The following is a 21,031-nucleotide window of genomic DNA, read 5'->3' on the forward strand; positions in this document are numbered from 1 at the left end:
AGGTAAGTGTCTCCCTGTGTACAGCTCTTATCAGACCAGTTATAGAATACTGTGCCCTGTTCTGCAACCTATTCACATGCCAGGGAGGTAAGTATCCCCCTGTGTACAGCTCTTATCAGACCAGTTATAGAACACTGTGCCTTTTTCTGTAACCTACTCACATGCCAGGGAGGTCAGTGTCCCCCGGTGTACAGCTCTTATCAAACCAGTTATAGAACACTGTGGCCTGTTCTGTAACTTACTCACATGCCAGGGAGGTAAGTATCCCCCTGTGTGCAGCTCTTATATCACCAGTTATATAGAACTGTGGCCTGTTCTGTAACTTACTCACATGCCAGGGAGGTAAGTGTCCTCCTGTGTACAACTCTTATCAGACCAGTTATAGAACACTGTGCTCTGTTCTGTAACTTACTCACATGCCAGGGAGGTAAGTGTCCTCCTGTGTACAACTCTTATCAGACCAGTTATAGAACTCTATGTTCTGTTCTGTAACCTACTCACATGCCAGGGAGGTAAATATCCCCCTGTGTGCAGCTCTTATTAGACTGGTTATGGAATATTGTGCTCTGTTTTGTAACCTACTCACATACCAGAAAGGTAACTATTTGTCTTCACACAGCTCTTATCAGACTAGTTATAGAATATTGTGCCTTATTCTGTAACCTTTTTACATGCAATCTGTTGCCAAAAAGGTAGAAACATCCCTCGCAAAGGCAATCAAGAGCTTTAAGGCTTGTCTTATAGAGACAGCAATTCTCTCTCTCTCCCATCTGTATCTTACAATCTTCATAGAGAAAACATATTGCATGTATGTATTAAATATCTCTCAGTATTTAAAATCTTTGCTTAGAATATTGCCCTAGTAATATGAACATTAAAAGGACACTCCATCCTCAAAAAAAAAAAAAATTAAATGCCAACCTTTGCTTGAAATGTGAGCATTTCGTATTTCAAAGGCCCCATATCCGGGAAATAATCTACCTTTCTCAGTTATTCATAATTCATAATTTCAATAAGAACTTGATGACTTCATGGGCACCTGAGGATTCCAAAATGGAATCCAGTCCATAAAGCTCTCTTATGGCCAATACAGTTTGAGCTTGTTCACCAAAACTATAAAACCATGGACATGTGAAAGCAATACTGCTAATAAATGAATTTCAGATATGGTGGATAAACTATTTATGTTCACTATATAATTTACTATCATTGTAGTACTGTGAAACAATGCATATTCATTCATTAAGCTACAGTCTAAAACACGTTATAAATTTCTCTGAACCTTAACTGGTACTGGTCTTCAGGTAGCTGAAAACTAAAACTCATGATGCTGCAATGTATGCTGTCAGTGCCTGTAATGAGAAAAGAGTGTACTTTACTCAAAATATTTGATTGTGTTAATTTGCTTTAGTTTTCTTACCCAGTGTTGTCATTTTTTTTTTCTTTTGACATACAGTTTAGATTTCTTTTATAAAACGTAGGGTGATAATAAGCATTAAATAATTCTTCAACATCAAATAATAAACTTTTCTGTGATTTATAATTTCCCTCTAAATGCCAGAGTAAAACTTTAAATCATGTCTCCAGTGATTAATTGAAAGGTTCTTTTTCTTTTTTGTAGGAAAGTGTATAACCAAATAAGCTTTGCCTTAGGTTTTATCAGTGGTTGACTAGTTCAGTTTTTTTATATTTGTAGCATGCCATACTAGTGAGGTCGATAGCCCTATAGTTAATGGGGTCAGTTGTTTGCATAACCTTGTGGAGACTGATAACTGCATCTCATTGTACAAGTTTCAGGTAGGTACCCTGCCCTTCTGTAAAGAGATAACTGCATCTGATTCTGCAAGTTTCAGGTACGTACCCTGCCCTTCTGGAAAGAGATAACTGCATCTGTCTTCCAAGTTTCAGGTACATATCCTGCCTTTCTGGAAAGAGATAACTGCATCTGTTTTCCAAGTTTCAGGTAGGTAGCCTGCCCGTCTGGAAAGAGATAACTGCATCTGTCTTCCAAGTTTCAGGTACGTACCCTGCCCTTCTGGAGAGGAATAACTGCATCTGCTTTCCAAGTCTCAGGTAGGTAGCCTGCCCTTCTGGAAAGAGATAACTGCATCTGATTCTGCAAGTTTCAGATATGTACCCTGCCCTTCTGGAGAGGAATAACTGCATCTGTTTTCCAAGTTTCATGTATGTACCCTGCCCTTCTGGAGAAGAATAACTGCATCTGCTTTCCAGGTTTCATGTATGTACCCTGCCCTTCTGGAGAAGAATAACTGCATCTGCTTTCCAGGTTTCAGGTAGGTAGCCTGCCCTTCTAGAGAGGGATAACTGCAGTTGATTCCACAAGTTTCAGGTACGTACCCTGCCCTTCTAGAGAGGGATAACTGCAGTTGATTCCGCAAGTTACAGGTACATAGCCTGCCCTTTTGCAGAGGGATAAGTGCATCTGTTTTCCAAGTTTCAGATACGAAGACTGTGGAAAAATTAAGTTTAAGCAGATTTGGGAGATACTGGTCTATATAGTATTTGAGACATGCAATAAAACAGCCTGCTATTTTGTTAATATCCATAGAGCTAGTGGTTTTAGTTTTGGAAAGTGCACAATCTACTTAATCAAGTGTGATAACAGGTAGTACAGTTGAGGAAATTGTGGAGGACATGTAATTTGTGAAAGGACTGAAGTTGCAGATCAGTTTATCAGCAAGGATATTAACTGTAGCTTATAAATTGGACTGAGATGCACCATTGATGATATGTTTGAAATAGAAGTGGAAGTTACTTCTGAGTTTCCTAATGTATTTGAAGAAGGCCTTGTGATTGCCCTTATCAGCAGAAGTAATTCAACATTAATTTCTGTTTTTAGTACTCACTACCTGTATACCTCATGGCGTTGTTAATACTTTAAAGTTGCGTTTACAAGTGTGAGAGAGGATTTTTTTTTTACAATGAGATAAAAGCTATTCCTTTTTCATTTAAGGTTGATGGATGTTCCACCATGTTGGCTTATTTTTAAATTTATTGCTGTTTTGTAACAGATGGGAATGACCTCTTTTATACCTCTATTCATAAGTGAGCAGAACAGTGAGTAATGTGCTGAGGCAAGAGTGACATCATGAATGTTTGTTTTCAATGAAATATAGCAGTTGTTTGTCCAAGACATCTATAAGTCATGATAAGATGAATTTAGAATAATCTTGGAATACGGTGCTTTTTTATATTGAGGCTGAAGGTAATGGTTAGCTGATTATCACAGTTATACAATATTACAAACGTTTTATGGGCAATTATCATAGGTATCTGGATTAATGGTATCAATAACCCAAATGTACTCTATTGTTTATTTAAAAAAGTCTTTATTTTGTTTTCAGTCATTCGACTGTATTGTTTCCAAGTAACTGTTTGATAGTATAAGAATATTTTTATTATTAATATGAATGAAGAGCACTAATAATTGATGGTCAACTATAGAGTATTAGTAATATATGTATATATATAAAAAAATCACTTTTATTCAGTATTGCCATTAATAGTAAATATGTTTATTAATCGGCTGATGAATTATGTTACTGTATCCACCTTAGGATGGCTCAGTAGATAACATCAAATCTGTATCTCCATACGATCATTTAGTACCTGTAGACATTATATCTAATGCCATCCCATCCTTTATACATGATTTATATACCTAAGGATGGAGGGTAGTGGTTGAAGTGTTTTAGACACATTATAAAGTTTTTACTAATTAGATGTTTAGTTTTTTGAATTTGTTATTACTTCACTTATGTCTACTAACAGTAAGTTTATTATTAATATGAATGAGACCATTAATAATTGGTGGATAACCAAAGTTTATTAGTAATACATAGAGTTATTATTATTATTATTATTATTATTATTATTATTATTATTATCATTTTTATTCAGTACTATCATATTTTTGATTAATAGTAAATATGTTTAATAATAGCCTGATGAATTATCCCACTGCAGTCATTTTAGGATGGTCAAGCAGATAACATCAAAATTATATTTTTATATGATCGGTTAGTATCTGTAGACACTATATCCAACGCCATCCAATCCTTTACACAAGATTAGTACATCTAAGGATGGAGGGTAGTGTTTAAGGTTAGGTTTGATTGTAATGTTTCAGACACATCATAGTGCCTTTATTAATTAGATTATTAATTAGATGTTTAGTTTTTTGAATCTGCCATCATTTTATATATATTTTATATAAGTGTTTATATTCATATTTTTCCATGTAGTAGTGTTCACATAGGTAAGCATGAGATATTTGTTAGAATGGTGTATTATAATGTTCTAATGAAGTGTGGTGTTGCACAATGCTAGTGGGCATGACAGCTACTATCATATAGCTTTTGTCGGCATATGTATAGGGCTGTATTTATCTGATGCATGAAGTAACGCCTGAATGCCAAGCATATGGATTATTTGCCTAGTCGATTGCAGCATCTCGGATTTGCCGAGGTGCCGGTGTTGCTATTTTAATGTTTATTTTTTAGGCTTAGGCTAAAAAATTATGTAATGAAAAATTTTTAATGATATTAACAAGTTTATAATCTTTATAAACTATGATCGCTACACCTACTTGTTTTTTTTTTTATAACGTGTGAAACGAGTGTAGCTGATAGACGGCTATTGTAAATATAATACTGACTGCACAGCATTTATCTTGCAGTCATAGAATGTATTTATGTGCTCCTTATTACATATAACTTATACACACATTTATAACATCTATGACACGTTTTTTCACATATACAAACAGTGGGACTTAACTATACATAGTGTAACTAAGTCCTATTATTTCATCTTTGATGGGGTGTTTGTTGCAAACTGCGAAACTTTTTAATACAAAGACTAGGATGTAACTTTAAAAGTTGAATTGCTTATATCAGATGACTATACATGTGATTAACTTGTGTATAAAAACTCTCAATTGATTGCTTTTGAATTTTAATTGTCTGACGAAGCCTCAGTAAAAGCGCTCACCTATATATAGCATGCATTAATAAAATATTTTCCATTTCACTTTTAAACGCTGGCAGTACGCATAGTGTCTTTTCTATCTTGGATTATCTAATTTATACCTATGCCTGGACAATAGAACATACTGGCGTTTGGATGGTTCCGTGGTCACCTCTCAGGGTATTTATTTAGTATTTGGTTTGAACCACAGAAACAGCCCACAACAGAACAACAAGGAAAGCAGTGGCATTGCATGGGTGGACACTGAAATGCTGAACACTCCCTACACTAAATAAATCCTGCTAATTTATTTATTTTTTATTGCCTAAACAAAGATAATAACACATGCTTTCTTTATTATTATTATTATTATTATTATTATTATTATTATTATTATTATGTTTGTTTAGGTAATATGAAATAAGAATGATGAAGCATGTCTTGAAGGACAAAAGTTAAAGGGAAAAGTTATTTAAACACTTAAAAGTGAAGCATCCAAGTAACACTGAATTCTAACATCATCTCACAGACACTTCAACATCTTTCACTGTGCATGCACGCAGAATGCTGTTTACTGCCAAAAATTCATTACAGGGAATACTAACATGCCTGACCATTAGGAAGGAGAGTTGGTAGTCCATGACTGTACATGGCTGTCCCGCATATTACGTGCCTTGTGTAAAAGGGTCATGTGGCACCATGGTGGCAATATTCAATGCTGAGACATGCAGATTCTGGATTTCTGAATTTTGAAGGTGCAAAAGGCAGCAAGCAAGATCGTTTAATACTGCAGCCACACAGCAGAAGGTCCAGATATTTGCCTTAGGTTTTTGGTCTGTTCCTCATAAAATGTGTGTTTTTTTGGCAAATCATTGTTTTGAACATAGCAATTAACCTTCTGTCTCCAGAATGTGGAACACTACCTTTCACAACAAATGGGCAAAATGTGGAACACTTACAGTGGATTCAAATTTTAGCTAGGAAGTTCACAGGATGATAAAATGCATTAATTAAAAATAAGTCATTAGATGAATTAATGTGTTTCAATATTCATAGCTCTAAACCTTCCAACTCCAAAATGTGGGACACTGGTGCTCATAATGTGGAACAAATGGGCAAAATGTAGAACAGCTTACTAGCAACTTCAACTAGGAAGTTCGTAGAATGGTTAAATGTGTTATTTTATACCTATACAATATTGATTTAAAGCATTTTAAAGAATTATTTTTCCTTTTATCTATCATGGATATTAGTTAAAAACATCTTAACACTGAATGTGTGACAGACCGTATCAAAGTGGAACAATAAAGAACATGGACTTTTGAAGAGTCAACATCAGACTTAATAGCAGTCAGGAAATGCGTATTGACACAAATTCTGTTATTCTAATAACTTTCTAAGTTTATAAGTGCAAAATGTAAAATCTGTCACTATTTTGGGCCTTTGCCCCCCCCCCCCACCATTATTTTAGGCTCTATCCATTTTTTTTTTTTTTGCTAACAGGTTGATAGTTATGCTTCTATAGGTGATTGTTCTGAAGGCATTTGTTTTGTGTAAAAGAATCAGATGAGTTTCAAGTGCTGATATGAAGATCTTTTTGTATGTATGGAAGTGCCTGTCAGAACTAAATGGCAGTTATGTTGTTGACATGCAACTTATGGGAAGCTGATAAAGACCTCAGATAAAATTAGTGAAAGGTTGAGAGTTGGGACACATCTGGCTTGACTTTCTAAGTGGCTGATTTATCTCATAGATAAAGCCGTGTGGCTTTATATTGTTACTATTGTTTGCGTGTTCCTTCCTTTACTATGGTTTCAGGAGACATTGTCTCTCGATGTGTATTAGTACTTGTGCAAATACAACTTTTGTAAAGACTTGTGTCACACAAATGCATATACAGTAAATACCTTCAGAATTTGGGTATAGATTCTCATCCATAGAACACGGCACTAAATGGGATCAGATGCTGAAAGATGCATAACATTTGAGAAAAAAGTCCTCTGTGTGGTACCAGCAACAGAAACATCATCTGAAAATCTTATCACGGTGAGTTTCTCACGTAACAACATTTCTGTTGGTGGTAACATTTTATGCAGATTTTGTGTTGTTTAGTGGCTTTGTCTTTGTAAAAGTAGACATTTATATATATTTTTGTTTCTTCTGTGTAAATGATGTACAATAAATTAATTGATGCTAAAACATGACTGTCTTCTTTTAAGCATTTTGAGGGATATACATGCTCACTATAATATCTGCTCTAGTGACTAGGAAACACTGACTGTCTTCTAATGAAACACAATATATTTTTGTGTAATTGAGTAAAGCAAGCTGAAATGCAAGCTGTGGAAAAAAAGCATTAGTTTAAGCATTATTTCTTCCAAGCAGGGTCATTACCGGATATTGTGTGAGTGAGGGGCTGGGTATTGAGGCTATCAATGGATGAAATGATTGTCTGTTTGCTAGTTGCTTTAATCCTGATTTTGGATGACTAAGGTGTAATTGAGTAAGCAATCTAGAATACGAGCTGTGGCTAATGTTTCTGTGAAATAAAAACATAATAATGTACCCATTATTATTATTTTTTTTTTGCTGTGGATTTTGAGGCAACACCACCTGATTAAGTCAGGGGTTTTGGATGCCAGTGTATTTTCAGCCTTGCTTCTCTTACATCTATAAAATTATAAAGTCAGGCCTGTTTATGTAAATGCTTTATTAAATACATGATAAAGTAAGGCTATACAAACAAAGATCTCCTAATGACTACAGGTGTAGTCAATCATATCTCTCAACTGTTCAGATTTTTGCAGAATGTCAAGATTTTTTGTTTTATATTTTTGGTTAGTTTGTCAAACAATTTGTGGTTTTCTGACAAATCATAAAGGACTGCAGTCACTAAATAGTAAATAATGACAGATAGTTGAGTTTTGTTTCAGACCTCATATACTTCAGAAAATGCATACTAAATGTAAAACCTATTATTCTAGCAACTCCCAAAGTTTATAAGTGCAATATTTATTATTAAAAACAAAATCTGTTCTTGTTTTAAACCTTTGATCCCCCATTGTTTTTGGCTAGTCAAAATTTCCTGCATTAAGAGGTTCTGAGTTATGGGTGTAGTAGTATACAAAGATCTTCTGTTTGAAAAATAAGAAAAAAACTCTTTCTGACACACTGCAATGTTTTTAAAGGGCAGTTCTATGATTTTTAATGCTTTAAGAGGTTGCGACATATGGGCTAAAAATGTCTAATGTGAAAAGAATGGTGGATGAGGTGGACTTTATTGATAATTTGTAAAAGACTCCGAGCTCAAACATCACATTGGAGAAATGGTGTTATTTAAAAAGCAAAACACCTATGCCATATTTGAACATTAAATGGACATGTAAAGGGAATACTTCTACTTGGATATCATCCTGGTATGATACATTGAAATGGACTGCTGGATGAAGTTAAGCACAAAAAATGTTTTGCTATGTACGTCTGCTATTTGGAGAGAACAACAAGAAGTGCATTAATGGCATATCAAACATCAGCAATTTTATTAAAAAAAGAAAATAATCATGCATGTTTAAGAGGACATATGCAGGGTATTGACTAATGGGGTCTGTAGTTCTCTGGCTCAGCTGATGGTCTGCCCTTGTGGAGGGGAATGGGTATTCATTTAGAATGTAGCCTGTTTCATGGCTGTAGTTGAAGAGTGCCTCAAGTGGTCCTGCTAGGTCATGTCTTAGACTGTTCAGGAAGCAACCATGGATGTTGTTGGGACCCATGGAGGCAGTGTTTTTGGCTTTAGTGAGTGCTGCCAGCACCTGGTCCTTACTAATAGTTAGTGGTAGTATGCTGGAGGGGATTCCATATGGTGGAACTAGGGGGATGTCTGGGGTGAAGTTTGTGCTGAATATAACAGCCAATAAATTTGCCCAGTTTGGTAAAGGTGGTACCTTTCACCACCAGTTCAGTACACTGCTGTTGTGCTACCCTTAATGTTTTGGGCATAGCCAAAGAAGGCTTTGTGAGTGTACCTAGCCTGCGAGACTGTCCTGAACTCATAGCTGGCCTTGTTGGATTCAATTAGACGTTTTAGTTTCTTGTTTAGTTGTATAAGTGAGCACTTGTCTTTAAAGGAGTTGCTCTTCTTCATTTTAGCTATGATTTTTCTTCTTTCATTATATACTTTGTTTGGGTGAGGACTCCACCAGTAGGGGTTGCTTTTAGTGCTTGCTCGGAGTCTGGTAGGTATGGCAGTCTCTATGCAGCCATTCATATGTTTGTATAGGGACTCTGTGAATTATTCTGCATAGGTATCTGTGGTCTCAAAGTGAGGGTGAGCCTTGAACTTTGACAAACTATTACTTAATAGGATGTAGTTAAAATAGTCCCTAACTGTTACTGGTTTAACTGGGTTTTCTGGATTGATTTTTTACTTCACTATATAATTGCTAGCTACAGGTCCCCAACCATGAACTATGAAAATCATTCCACATACCTGAAATTACTAGAATTGCTTACCATTCAGCCCAATACAGTACTTATGCACATGAGGTCGAGGTGTCACTTCAACAGTGACAATCATCTCGAGCCAAGGTTTAAACCAACAGGTAGCTAGTCCTGCACAGTAGTTCATCCATACCACTCACTTGCACACACATCTACAGCCAGTTTAGAGTATCCAATCCACCTACTGCATGTCTTTGGAATGTGGGAAGAAAGAGAAACACCCAGAGGGGACCCACACAGCCACAGCAAAGATGTACAGACTCTGCACAGAAGGCACCCCAGCCAAGAATCAAACTGTAGAACCTCTTGCTGTGAGGCAACAACTCTAACCACTGCACCACCAAAGCCTTCTATTACATGATCATTTTTAAGATCTCCCTAACCCCAAAAACGTGGAGGACTATGCAGAAGTAAACACAAATACCCTGTACAACCACTTAAACAAGTGCATAGAAACAGCAATACCTGACTGAACTAAACTCAGGTTTAGCCAGAAAAGCAAGCCACCCTGGTGAACCCCTGGCATAAATAGACTATATGACAAAAAGTAGAAATTCATAGGTTCATAGGATGTTACTAGGCTAATGGACCTAGGGCCTTTGCAAGCCTAGCCGTGTAATAACCCAAGTACCCTTATTGACCATAGTTAGATGGTTGTTAGCAGAACAATTCTGTGATCAGCACAGACTGCCCCTGTTCATGAGGAACATAGGTACCACCACCGAGGTGAATTTACGGTCACCCATCCAGTTGTCAAGGTTGACCTTGAAGGGTCATTGAGGAGCTCTGCTACAATGGAGTGGGAACTTATTCTGGAGGAGCAGCAGTTTCTGGGAGATATATCTGTCTCTCCAGCATGTTCTGTTAATGTCACAGGCTAGGTTGAGATCCCTGGAGCAAATTATTCTTGTCCCATTTGATTTGTGGATGTGCAGGATTTCCATTAGGGTAGGGTCCAAGACTGCTCTGTAGGCCAGGTACAGGTCACCTCTCTGCAGCCTGTATGATACACAGCACACTGACAGGGCTTTCAATCTTTCCATGTATGTCATGTTTTGGAGGACCTGGATTCTCTTGGTTAGAAACCTCGGTGGTCTCTCCAGTTGCTGCAGGTGTCTGGTGAGGTACATACAAAAGGGAGTATTGTACTGAATTAGTGGTCTGATAAGGGTCAAGTACAGCAGAGCTATAACCTCCCTGATCTTGCTGGTCTTGGATGTGATGCCCTTACTTATGAGATGCAGAATGTAGAATTGTTTTCTTGCCACTATGGACACATGGTGATCGAAGTTTAGATTGCTATCAACCTGTGTTCCAAAGTCTCACACCACTGAGTTTGAGCTTAGAGGGGTGCTAGCTATATCATAATTAGCAAGGGCTACTTCTTTTTCAAAGGTAATAATGAGGCATTTTTGTGTTAACATTTAGTCCATGAGTTTGACACCGACCATTTGTCTGTGTCAGCCCTTTCTCTAATACGTTATCATCATTGGGGGACTCTGTGATTGCACCCTGTTTACAGTCATCTGCAAACTTGGTAAGCCACAGGCCATCTACCTTCACCTGGACTTCAGAGAAATAGATTCTAAACAGTAGAGGGCCCAGCACAGATCCTTGTGGTACCCCACTAGCAACTGGTCTACTGTTGGAAGTGGACTCCTCAACTTTGACAGTGTGTGTTCTGTCGGTGAGCCAGTTTGCTACCCATCTAGTAATGTATGGGTTAATCCCCAGCTGGGAGAGTTTCTCTATGATACCTGAATGGGGATTGTGTCAAAGGCCTTGGCTATATCAAGATAGGTGGTGTGTACTGTTTTTCCCTCATCCAGGTCTTTGGTGACATTCTCAAATAAGTCCACTAGGTTTAATACGCAAGATCTACCACTTGATGAAACCAAACTGGGTTGGGTCAAGGGTTTGAAGGCCACCTATGTCCTTGTGGATAAGATCCATGATAATTCTTTCCATGGCCTTGCAGATAAGGCTGGTTAGGCTTATGGGTCGATAGTTCCCAGGGTCAGGTGATGGACCCCCTTTGTGCAAGGGGATTACTGTTGCTGTTCTCCAGCCAGCCAGGACAAAGCCAGTTCTCAGGCTATGGTAAAAGAGATTGCTATGTGGTTCTGCTAGGTCTTCTTTTAAATTGTTTAGTAAGCTGCTTGTGTTGTTATCTGGTCCCATAGAGGCTGTGTTTTTGGCCTTGGAGAGGGCTTGTATGACCTGTTCTTTGGAGATACTCCATAGACAGGAATGCTTTGGGGTATGTCTGATGGGGACAGGGGATGAAGTTATTGCCAAATCTGTTGGCTAGCAGATTGACAATTTCCTCAGGTCCAGTGTGAGTGGTACCATCTACTAGTTCAGCACACAGCTGGGCGTTCCCTTTTAGGTTTTGGATGTAGCTAAGGAATGTCTTATGAGTGTCTTTATTTAGGGATATTAATTTAGTACTAGCTATAGAGAACTTAACAAGATATCTGATTTGCTTGTTCAAGCTGTGGATGGTATTCTTCCTTTGTTGAGTAAGTTACCTTTTGTTCTTAGATATCAATTTCTTTCTTTTGTTGTATAGCTTATTACAGTCCACCAGGATGGCTTTTTTTTCTGGAAGACATAGTTTTGTTCCTCTTGGGTACAGCCAAGTCAATGCATTTGTTTATGTGGCTGTATAGGGCATTTGTGCATTCCTCTGTAAATGAGTCATTGTTGGCTATGCTGGCAGGGATTTTGAAACTTTTTATACCATCACTTAGTAGGCAATAGTTTGCTTTGGAAACATTGCTCAGAATTTTTACTCCTGTGGGGTGTCAGGTTTGATCTTTGCTTCAAAAAAAAAATAGATTTATAGTCCAACATTACCAGGGAGGGCAACACACAATGGGGGTAGTGCAGTGACCCCCCCCCCCATGTTGGTGAGCACTAGGTCCAGAACATTTGAGCCCTTGTGAGGGTGCATACCTGAGCATTTGAATTAATAAAGTCCAAGAACCTCATAGGGATTGTGTTTGTGCTTGTGTAAGTTGCCCAGTCGATGGAAGGACAGTTGAAATCTCCCATGACCAAGGTGATTGGCTGCATACTGAGTGACTCTAGCAAGTCCAGGAAGGTGGTGTGCTTCTCCTGGTTCATGCTGGGGGACCTGCTAGCAATGATCTGGAGGGGTATTTTACCTATAGTTAATTGGACCGGAGTAGCTCAAGAGATTCATACTGTTTCACCAGTCTAGAGGCATACTTGGATTTAATGAATATGGATACACTTTCATCTCTGGTGCTTTTATGCTCATTTTGAGGTCCCTCAATGGCCTTGAACACAGTCTGAGTGACTGCACAAACGTCAGCATCTTCCAAGGTGAGGAGTGCTTCCAGGGAGTGAAGTTTACTGTTTAAGCTCCTAGCATTAAGCAGTATAACCTTGAGTTTGTCTTTAGTGGACTTCTGTTCGGACATTTCCTAAAAAAGTCACTATGGGGGAGGCAGGGGTCTTTGCTAGTATCCAAAAACCTTGAGGAGACAGGTGAAGGCCATCTCTGGCAAACCAGCATGGACTGTCCACCATGTCTTCCCAGGCAGACAGATACTGGAAACCCTGGAGTAACACCAGAAGCTAAGTCAGCTATTGAAATCAATTATTTTTTGTCTGTATTGTGGCATCATCCTAGATGAAGGTAGAATGGGATAGGGACATCCCTGCCTGGGACACATAATCTGAGAGTTTGGTCATGTCTCTCTTCATACAGTCCAGAGAGGTATGTCTCAAGTCATTCACACCAACATGTATTATGACAGAGTCATTATGGTACTCGTTGCTGAGTGACTTGAGTGCATTCATGATTTGACAGATCCCGGCAGGTGACTGTGACCTTCTTCTTGTTCATCCTGGTATGGTGGGATCTGTGTGTCTCACTATTCGGTCACCTATGATCAGAAAATTATGTTTTGAGGTGTTTTGCTTTAAGGGCTTAATTGTTGAGACACTGTTATGTGTGTTGTTGTGTGCAGTGGTGGATTCTGTTCTTGTACCAGTATGTGTATGTTGTTTGGACTTGGGAGGTCTCCGGACTTTTGTTAGGTTTTTAGTGAGTACCTCTGTGTATGTGGGTTTATGTGTTGTGACCTTATCTTGTGTGAGACTGGAGTTATGTGTGCTAACAACCTGTTGTATGTCTTGTGTATTGTTATATGAGAGGACTGATTCTAATCTCATGGCATAGTTACATCTCTCACATACTGTGTTTGTTTGATTTAAGAGCAATTGGTTGTCAGTATATATGAGGCATTTACTACATTGCCTAAGGATGCCCATCTCAATCAGGATGGCTGGGGAAATGGTGGGAAACTGTCCATCCATTATGGTAGGTATATATTGCAGTAACTAGTGGGGATGGGCTAGATGGACCAGGGTTTGCTTGTGAGACTAAGAAAGGCGACTATTCTGTAGAGGGCTAAGGGTGGAAAACTGCATCAATACCTCAAAATACACAACTGAGTTGCTCGCTAAGTAGCAATGTGCAACTCATTGCACACAGAGATGCAGTATAGCTAAGAAGGGTTGTCTAGCAGATATCAAGGGAAAATTGTGTTTCTAAACATTTGCGTCTGTACACAGAGAGCTAATCCACGCAGCATAGTGTGTAGCTACTCACAAATGCGGGACTTAAACACGAGCAAAGTTAAACAGTTTTAACACAAATTAACTAATAGGAAAGCCCAAAACTGAGCCTTTCTCCAGCAATCCACAACTCAGATAGGTCCTGGGTACACACTTCTGCCACAAGGGTGCAGGAAGGCCTTCTTAATATAGGATGGCTGGTTTTAGTGCTCAAGTAATATCAAACAGCCTAGATCAAGCAAAGTTGAATCAAGACTATGCTATGAAATACAGAAGTACAACAAATTCAAACTCCAGAAAAACCCACAGCAGTAAAACCAGCAAAAATGAAGCAGCAATTAAGCAAACTGCAGTTCAAAAAAGTGCAATACAAGCTTAAAATATACTTAGCTTTTGTTCAACACAGTGGATGCCTTTGATTTAATTCCTGTTTAGAAGTAAGTGGGAGGGTGCACAACAGAGAAAAAAATCCCTCATTAGTCTCAACAGGCAAACCATGGAACTATTTATGTCTTCAAAAATTAAATGCAAGCCTACAGTAGCCTCCCAAGCAAAAGATATCCACAAAGCATTTTAGTTATATCCAAAATCTTAAGGGAAACACTCACCAATGCGCAGAGTTGGCTGTAGATGGCACTACCTATACCCAGCCAGAAGAAATAGCAAACCTGCTGGCCAAAAAATTCAGCTCAGATTTCACCGACTAATCACCTATGGCTACTCCCCATGAAAAAACCCTACCATTCCTTTGCCTGTTATCACAAAAGAACAGGTTGTCACTGCACTTTCTAAAGCTAGAAACACAGAAACAATGGGGCCTGGTGGAATTCCAGGGTGCCTATTAAATAGCCTGAAAATGTGACCTAGAAGACCCACTCAGACCTTTATTTAACTACAGTCTCCAGACAGGCTTTGTTCTAGTAGAGTGAAGGACAGCAACAGTCATCCCTCTGCACAAGGGGGAACCATCCATGGACCTAGGAAACTACTGAGGCATAAGTCTGACTAGCCTCATATGTAAGACTATGGAAAGGATAATCATGTACCTGATTAACAACGACATAGTAAATCTCCCATCTCTAGACCCAACCCACTTCGGCTTCCTTAAGAGCAGGTCCTGCTTCCTCAGTCTGGTAGACTTCTTTGAGAAGGTCACCAAAGCTATGGATGAGGGTAAGACAGTGCATATCACCTACCTTGACCTGGCAAAGCAATTTGACACAGTAACTCTAACCAACTATTTTCTGTCTCATATCACCTACTTACAGGTGATCTCTGCTTGACTTACAAAGCCATGTCTGACCCAGCTCTGTTAGAAATGCTACAGCTAAAGAAATCCCAATCCCTCTGCACCACACGCTCCAGAGACCTTGACCTCATTACCTCAATCAACAGAACAAGCTGGAGGGACAAGTTCATAACCCAGAGACTGCCCATGCTACGGAATAGACTTCCCATACATGTCAAACAGAGCAGTTCACTGGCCCTCTTCAAGAGAAATCTTAATGAATAGATGGGAAATAGAGAATTCACCCTAGGGATCACTCCAGTTGCTCTACTAGACAGAGGCAATAGGAACTAAGGTTGGGTGGCACAATGCTAGGGTAATCCTATAGGTTAGGCTTGTAAAGGCTTCAGGGCTATTAGCCTAGTACACACCTATGAACCTATGAATATCCTACTCAGGTATTGCAGATAAGCTCACAAAATTGGGCATGAACCTCTATGTCACCAGATCAAAAGCCAAATGGCTCATGGATAGGACACGTTATTAGAGTGGGGGAATCTACATCCAGCAAGAGGCCAATCACAAGTGGAGAACCACAGGGCTCAGTGCTGGGTCCCCTCCTATTCAGGACATACTTCTCAAATGTCAAGGCAAATGCAGATGGCCTTTGACTGACCGAGTTTGCTGATGACTGCAAGTCGGGAGCAATCATTGACTCCCCAAACAATGTTGATATCCTACAGAAAGGTCTGACGCAGACTAGTGATTGGTGTCAGAGCCATGACCTGAAACTAAATGCAAACAAGTATATAATAATGCCCTTTGGAAAATCAAATACCCCTGCAAATTACACCATTGATAGCACCCCTTAAGAGTGGGCCCAGTGTTGACAGATCTGGGTATTCAGATAGATACTAGTCTGAACTTTGATCACCATGTGTCCATGGTAGTGAGGAAATCTTTCTATGTGGCTCAGCTTATAAGTTAGGGCATGGCATCCAGATCTAAGGATGTCATAGCACTACTGTACTTGGCCCTCATCAGACCAATAATCAAGTACAATGCACAGTTTGGCATGTACCTCACCAAGCACCTACAACAGTTGGAGCATCCTTAGAGGTTTCTTACCAAAAAATACAGGGTACAACCAACATGTCATATACAGACTGAATAAAAGCTCTAACACTGTATTCAGTTTCCTTTCACTTACTGAGGAATGATCTGTGCCTGACCTACAAGGCAGTCTCTGACACAGTCCTGATGGAAATGTTGCATATTCGCAAAACTAACTGCACAAGGGTTACTTGCTCCAAAGATCTAAAGCTGATCTCTGACATGAATCGATCATGCTGGAGAGGCAGATATATGTCCCAGATTGCCCTTCTTCTGGAATAGGCTTCCTAATCACATGAAGCAGAGCCCTCCCCTGACTATCTTCAAGTGTAATCTGGAGTTCTGGACCAATAGATGGGAAATTTCAAATTCACTCTTGGGGTGGCACCCATGTCCCTCATGGACAGAGGCAGTCTGTAAAAATTGTCAAAACCCCATTTGTTGATCTTTGTTCTCTTTTCCCCTAGGGATAGAAAATTTAGTAAAATCTGAGAAAAATGGGTTAGGCTTGTAAGGGCTTTTGAGTTGTTAGACTAGTAATATCCTATGAACCTGTCAGGTCTTTAAAACTTTCACTGTGCCTCATACTCTCAAAGATGACCACTTTCTTCTTCCTGCAAGCTCAGCCTCAAGCACACCACACAGTACATTCATTCAATATAAGTTCTATCATACCTCTCAGCTGTCCAGATTTTCACAGAATGTCCAGATTTTGCCTCCAAATTTGAGTCTGTTCCTCATTAAATTTGTGGTTTTCTGACAAATCACTGGGATGATCCGAGGAATTAAATCACTAAATAAGGAAATACATTATGTTTCAGACTTTATATTCTTTACAAAATTCATTTAAATGCAAACCCTGTTATTATTCTAGCTACTTTCTATGTTTATAAGAGCAATATTTAAAATATGTCCCTATTTTTAGGCCTTTATTCCCCATTATGTCAGGTTCTGTCCAGATTTCTTCAGCCAAGAGGTTGAGAGGTATGAGTTCTACCTATATAGGTTCATAGGTTCATAGGTAGGTACTAGGCTATCAGCCCTGCGGCCTATATAAGCATAGCCAAAAAGGTTCCCTAGCTTTCATCATCCAAGAAAATTAATTTTCCTGTGCCCCTGTCGAGCAGTGCCACAGAAGTGATCCCCGAGGTGAATTTTCTATTTCCCATCCAGTCGGAAAAAATTTTCTTAAAGAGGGCCAATGAGGAGCTTTGCTTGACATGAATGGGTAGTTTGTTCCAGAGTATGGGAAGTCTCTGGGACAAGAATCTATCCCTCCAGCATGTTCTGTTTATTGTGGTGACAAGGTTTAGGTCCCTGGAGCATTTAGTTCAGAGAGATTGGGATTTCTTTAGCATGTCCAACAGCTCTGAGTTTGACATAGCTTTGTATGTTAGGCAGAGATCACCTCTGAGTAGGTGATATGCGACGGAGTAGAGCTGGAGTTTTTTGAGACGGTCTGCGTAAGGCATCTGTTTGAGGCCAGTAATCCTCTTAGTGAGGTATTTTTGTGGTCTTTCCAATTGTTGTAGGTGTCTTGTGAGATACATGCTAAATGGGGCATTGTACTCTATAATGGGTCTGGTGAGGGATGAGTAGAGAGGATCAATGACTTCCTTTTTCTAGAGGAGAACTCTTTTGTGATAAGGTGTGCCTCATAGAAGGATTTCCTGACTACTGTGGTGATGTGGTTATCAAAGGAGAGACTACTGTCCACCTGTGTCCCGAGGTCTCTTATCACGCTTTCACTGTTTAGTGAGCTACCACCTATGTGGTAGTTCATGGCTACCACGTTTTTCCAAAAGGGGATGACATTGCACTTCTTGGCATTGAGCTTGAGGCCATGACTTTGACACCAAGCATCTGTCTCTGTGAGCCCCTTTTGTAGAATGTCTACATCACTAGGTGATTCTATTATGGCTCTCAGTTTGCAGTCATCTGCAAACTTTGTTAGCCAAAGACCTTCTGTGTTGGCCTGCACTTCAGAGAAGTAGATGTCAAACAGGAGAAGACCCAAGACCAAACCCTGTAGTACTCCACTGGTCTGAAGTCAGACTAGGAGTCGGCTACTTTTACTGTGTGGGTTCTGCCAGTGAGCCAGTTGGCCACCCATCTTGTGACATAGGGATTTAAGCCCACTTTAGTGAGTTTATCTATAATTCCAGAGTGGGAGATGGTATCAAAAGCCTTGGCAAGGTCAAGATAGGCTGTGTGCACTACCATGCCCTCATCTATGGCTCTGGTGACTGCTTCAAAGAAGTCATTCAGGTTTAGTAGACATAATCTACCTTTTACAAACCCAAACTGAGTGGGGCAAAAGGTTTGGAGATTACGTATGTCTTTGTTTATAAGCTCCAAGATGATACGTTCCATAGCCTTGCAGACCAGGCTTGTCAGGCTAATGGGGTGGTAGTTCCCGGGGTCCATGGTGTCACCCCCTTTTTATATTCCAAGTAACACAGTTTTAAAAAGTAATGATATATATTCCTATCAAAAAGAATGTTCATTTTAGCTTTTTAGTGCACTGTACCATACAGCAAGTTAATCTAAAGTGAGACAAAATTTTCAGAGCATTTATGGTAGGAAACTGGAGTGTCTTGTGTTGTCTTCTGAACCTAAAAATGCAAAACTGGCTTTCAGATCAGTTAGTTATGGGGCATATATGAATATTTAGCAAACCAGAAGTTATTTTTGAAGGGGGATGACCATACCAGAAGTTATTGTTGAAGGAGAAAAATGACCATCTCAGCATCTGTAAAATCACTTAGTATCTAACAGGAGCAACTACATAATCACCATGATGACACAACAGATTCCTATCCCATCCTATGTGAACCCAAGCTACTACAAGGCACTCTGTAACACATGATTTGTATCAAATAATGCCTTGTATCAGCAAAAACAAACACTGCAAAACTACAATTAAAGTGTATTTCAAATGATAACAAATTTCTCTTTTGTTGTAAACAGTTGTCCAGTGAATTTCTTTCATTTTCCAGTCAGACATCCCAGAAAACTCATAGATTCATATACAATATTGCAATTTTTCCACAGAAAATTCTTTAAGTTGGTCTTCTATCAGCCACACCACAAACTATCCATCACCGCAGCACCCAACTGTAACACAAGTTTGGTGAGAGTATCACATTCTAAATTAACAAAAAAGAGGTTTTTATAATGTTGCTTGCCTTCCAAGTTGCTTATACATATCTCAAAAGTATAGTTTGAAAACTTGTAAGTAATATATTGCTTTGTGAGAATTGTGTTATTGTTAAAGAAGCAAATAAAGACAAAATAAGGCCTAAAAAAGTTACCCTTCTGGTAGATGACAATAGTACTCTCAAGATTCAGTTGCCCAAGGTTCAACCCACAGAGGATCATAGTTCTTCCATTGGTGAGCTCCTTCAAGTTGGTGCAATTGTGGGGTTGGTATACATAATTTAATGGGGTACTGGGGGCTTGCCCCCAATGAGGTAGCAGTGGGTTTGTTTCCTGTAAAAAACACACTTAAAACTGTTTTTCTTTTTTTTTTTTTGGTCTTATTTTCTGGCAAATGCAGTTTAGGGATTCCAATCCTCAGTGCTTTCAATTTCAATTGCTTATAGTAAAAGCAAAAGACAGTTGCCCACACCATCTGTCATGAACTTAAATAAAGAACTGTCCAAAGTATTAGTGATGCCTGGTTCTTACCTTTATTATCTTGCCCATAATGAAAACTCTTCATTGTGTACTAAAGTTCAACTCATCCTTTCAGTGTTAGAAAATAATGAATATTTTAGCTCTAACCATTGTCAGAAGTGTATTGCTGCTCCATAAATACTTTTTCTCTTGTGTCTTACCTTCAAACTACTTACTGTTCTTCATATTTTTGGCATAATTATTTATAATGCCCATTTCTCATCAAGCCTCCAATACATTCATTCCCTCTTTATAAACTTAGTGCTAAAACAAAAAATATAGCATATAATAAATCAACTTCCTCGTGCTGCCATTGGCCTTGAGTCCAGTCAGAAGCACTGTAGTCTTAGAATGATTTCAGAAACAGAGAAAGATACTGATATACCTGTAATGCGCTTCTGTTGTTGGTATTGTTTCATGTATATACCATGCCCCTTCCAGGGATTCATTAAGATCTTTACCATGAGCCATAAGGGCCACGGTAAAAAGGCTCTACTATCATGATGCTATATTTTACAGTTTGTAGACAAATTAGCCTTAGTGAGGAAAGACCTCATTATATACAAAGCTGCAAGTCTCTAAATCATGTTACCTACCACAATGTGCAGTCGAACACTTCTTGTGGAAGGTAACGTTGTTGTTGAGCACTAACTGGAAGCAGAGGCACCCCCCCCCTCCAGTCATGTTTGCACACAGAAACATACATACACACAAACACACACACATCACTTACCCCATATCCATTCCTCATGCCAGATTATCCACAGTGTCTTCTTTTCCCCTACTCACATAACTCAGGGATGATTATAGTCAGTCCACATTGCCAAACAATCAAGTTTGACACTTCACTGCCTATAGAAGCTTCATGCTAAAGCAAAAGCTTACAAGACTGGGAAATGTGCTTAACATTTTTAG

This window comes from Protopterus annectens, chromosome 12.part0 (assembly GCF_019279795.1).
Source record: "Protopterus annectens isolate FY-2018-M chromosome 12.part0, PAN1.0, whole genome shotgun sequence".
Lineage (NCBI taxonomy): Eukaryota > Metazoa > Chordata > Ceratodontiformes > Protopteridae > Protopterus > Protopterus annectens.